This window comes from Chrysochloris asiatica, unplaced genomic scaffold (genome assembly GCF_000296735.1).
Source record: "Chrysochloris asiatica unplaced genomic scaffold, ChrAsi1.0 scaffold00212, whole genome shotgun sequence".
In the NCBI taxonomy this organism is placed as follows: domain Eukaryota; kingdom Metazoa; phylum Chordata; class Mammalia; order Afrosoricida; family Chrysochloridae; genus Chrysochloris; species Chrysochloris asiatica.
Window position 1 is genome coordinate 5,729,251 of NW_006408730.1, and position 4,094 is coordinate 5,733,344.

At 37.3% G+C, this 4,094-nt stretch overlaps 1 pseudogene across 1 annotated transcript in view; it reads right to left on the reverse strand.

Moving 5' to 3' along the window:
* Nucleotides 1-2,806: 2,806 nt before the first annotated feature.
* LOC102831426 overlaps nucleotides 2,807-4,094 on the reverse strand; it is a 52,795-nt pseudogene continuing 51,507 nt past the window's right edge. Inside the window, exon 2 of the transcript XR_438779.1 lies at nucleotides 2,807-2,898. The product of XR_438779.1 is annotated as a eukaryotic translation initiation factor 3 subunit I-like (transcript). The remainder of the gene's footprint in view (nucleotides 2,899-4,094) is intronic.

The following is a 4,094-nucleotide window of genomic DNA, read 5'->3' on the forward strand; positions in this document are numbered from 1 at the left end:
TATCTAACTTGGAGGTAGTACCCATTTGACCTAGCTTGGATGACTAGGCCTTAGCTGACTAGAACCTGACCAGGTGACAGTAAAGATGTTTGATTCTGTAATTGTCAATTTCTACAATGTCATGAACTGGACTTTTGCTTATGGATACAGTAGCTCAAAATTCCAGCCAGAATGGAAGATTCTTCAGATTGAGAAACATATATGTCCTTATTGTACTGGGTTGGTGTTGTTGCTGTTAAGTGCTATCGAGTCAGTTCCAGCTCAAAGAGACTTTGTATAGGGTTTCTGAGGGGGTAGCTGGTGGGTTTAATCTGCTGACCTTGTGGTTCTCAGTCCAGTGCTGACCCTACAGTGCCACACCAACAGTCCTTTTGTCCATTAGTAGCTGTGTCTGCTGGATCTTGGCTGAGAGTATAGTATTCCATAAAGATGTTAACCAGTGTGTTATTGACTATGTAAAGCCATCCAACTATGTGGATCATAACAAATTATGGATAACATTGCAAATAATGGAAATTGCACAATGCTTAATTTTGCTCTTGTGGAATTTAAACATAGACATTTGTTTAAACAGAATGAGGGAGTACTTAGTGGGGTAAATGCAGGAAAGGTGTATATCAGCATTGTTTCCTTTCACCCTACTTATTCAATCTATATTAATTAATTGCAGAAGTTGGAATATATGATAAAGAATGCAAATGCAGTATCGGGATTGAAAGAAGACTCATTAACAACCTGTGATATGCAGAAGACATATTCTTGTTTGCTGATAGCTAAGATGATTTGTAGCTGTTACTGATGAAGATCAAAAACTACAAACTTTAGTATGGATTACATTTTGCTTTTTGCAAGAAAGCAAAAATCCTCACAACTAGATCAATAAGCAACATCATGATAAACTAAAAAAAGATTGAGATTGCCAAGGAATTAATTTGGCTCGGATCCACACTCAACTTCCATTGAAGCAGCAGTGAAGAAATCAAATGACATATTACATTGGGTATTTCTGTCCCAAAAGACCTCTTTAAAGTGTTTAAAAGGTCAGGTTATCACTTTGAGGACTAACATACCCCTCATCCAAACCATAGTAGTTTATCACTTCATATGCATGTAAATGCTATACACTGAGTAAGGGAGACTGAAGACTAAGTGATGTTTTTGCATTGTGGTATAGGTGAAGAATATTGAATATACCATGAACTACCAGAAGAATAAATAAACTTATCTTGGAAAAAGTACAAACAGAATACTCCTTAAAAGGAAGGATGATGAAACTTCAGCTTACATATTTTAGGCATGCTATCAGGAGAAACCAGTCTCTGGAGAAGGATATCTTGCTTGGAGAAATAGAGGGTGAGCAAAGGAAAAAAAACAACAACAAGCAAGCCTCTCAATGAGATGGATTAACAGTGTTGCTGCAATAATGGATTTCAACAGCAATGATTATGAGGATGGCGCAGGATCAAGCAGTGCTTTAATGTTTCATACATAGAGTTGCTTTGGATTAGTATTGACTTCATGGGACCACCAGCAATAAAACATGGCTATTTCAAATTCTATGGTAACTTTGTGATATTTCTTCTGCAAATACTTCTTCTTGGAGTATGCATAGAGTTAATGTCAAAATTGTTCCTTTCCATGAAATATGCTCAGATCATAACAGCTGGCTAACAGTAATGAGACCTTATCTAGGATGACAAATTAATACTAGGTGTCCTTAACTTTCCATACACTCCAAGTTGGCCCCTCACAAATTAACCCCTGTAAAACAATTTACTCTTGAAAACATAATTAAAGAATTATCTCAAATTCAATTGGAAATTTGGGGAGATTTCAGTTGAACACACAAATCCCATTGGCTCTTATATGACTTTTGAATGTTGATATACCAATTGACAGTAACTGAACACAAAATAAACAACCCAGATGAATACTGAAAGCAGTGATGGTGTAAAGTACTCTAGGCATGACCTTTTATTGCTAGCTCTTCTGCTTGGCCCAGTTGGACCACATACTATGTGATTATTGGAAGTGCTTATTGTGTTGTTTATCTTGACATTCTGCTATCCTTTTAAAACTCAATAACCTCACCAAATATTAACACCTGTCTCCAGCAAGATACATCCCTTTCTACAACTGATTCCTACGGTAATATTCTATTTTTGAAACTGTATATATTTATCGGAGTCCTGGTGTAGCACTGTGGGTTAATGTGCTGGACTGCAAAGGCAGTTTGAACTGCAAGGTCAGCAGCTGCTCCTAGGAAACCCTATACAGGGTCACTATGGGTTGGTACTGACTGGACAGCACTTAACAGCAACAACAACAACATATATTTATTGGAAATGTAATGTGTATTTTAATATGGAATTTATTTAATTGTTATTTTAAAATGTGTTATTGCTGTTATTAGTGTTCTGGTCACTAAATTGCATATACTTCAAATTGCTTGTTCTAACCCTATTGTCTTTCTACATGCCCTATTATTTTTAGAGTGTAACTTTATAGAATGTTAAGTTTTTCAGGAATGCACATATCCTATGTAATATACAGTAGTATGCAGAATAATGCCACCCCAAAATATATCCATGCCCTAATCCTTAGAATCTATAAAACCTACAAGCCAAAGGACCTTGAGGACAGTATTCTATATTACCTGGGCGAGTCCAATCTACTAATTATATGAGTCCTTAAAAGTGGATGATGAAGGCGAGCGAGACAAACTCAACCCATCATTTCTAGTTTTGAAAACAGAGAACGGTGGCAAAAGCCAAGAAACGTAAGCAGCATCTAGAAATTATAAAATTTAGAGGCAATTCTCCTCTAAAGCCTCAAAAGGAACACAGAGTTGCCGACAGTTTGATTTGAGCTCAGTAGAACCCATGAGAGAATTCTGACCTACAAAATTATAAGACAGTATGTTTATGTTGTTTAAGCCAACAAATGGTAATTTACTATAGTGCCTGGTGTGGCACTGTAAGGTAAGCACTGGACTACTAACTACAAGGTCAGTGGTTCAAACCCACCAACTGCTCCTCAGAAACCCTATATAGAGTTGCTATGAATAGGAACTGACTCAAAATCACTTAATAACATTACAGAAGCAATAAAAAAAAATGAATAAATAATATCTGAAATTTACTGCTTTTATTAATAATATTAGCATTTTTCTGGTGTGGTGTTGTAGAGTAAATACAGGACTGCAAACTGTAAGGACATTAGTATATGGTCCTCAGAAACCCTATACAGGTCTTCTATGAGTCGGGACCTACTGGACTGCACTTAACAACAGTAAGAACAACAATGATATTACATAATCATCTCCAAAAAACTGTATGTTAGAGTGACTTTTGTAAATTTAATAGGAGACAAGTTTAGCTTTAGTGTTAGTATGGACTGCTCACTGCAAGGTCAGCAATTCAAACCCACCAACACTCTCAGAATCCCTATACAGGCTCCCTATGAGTCCCATAGCCTTCAGTGCGGGTTGCACTTCAACACAAAGGAAACACAAATCCTCACCACTGGACCAATAATCAACTTCCATATAAATGAAGAAAAGATTGAAGTTGTCAAGGAATTCATTTTGCTTGGATCAACCCTCAACACTCCTGGCAGCACCAGTCAAGAAATTAAATGACATATTGCATAGGTCACATTTGCTGCACAAGACCTCTTTAAAGTGTTGAGGAACAAAGATGTCTGATGTTTGAGGACTAAAGTGCACCGGACCCAAGTCACGGTAGTTTCAATAACCTCATATGCATGAGAAAGTTGGACAGTGAATAAGGAAGACCATAGAAGAACTGATGCATTCGAGTTATGATGTTGGAGGAGAATATTGACAGTACCATGGACTGTCAAAAGAACAAACAGATCTGTGTTGGATGGCCAAACTTGGTCTCATATGTCAGCTATATTGTCAGGAGGGACCAATCTCTGGAGAAGGATATCATGTTTGGTAAAGTGAAGGAGAGTCAGAGAAAAAGTGGAAGACCCCCAGTAAGATGGATTGGCACAGTAGCAGAATCAATCGGCTCAAACATAGCAATGATTGTGAGGTTGGCTCAGGACCAGGCAGTGTTTTGTTCTCT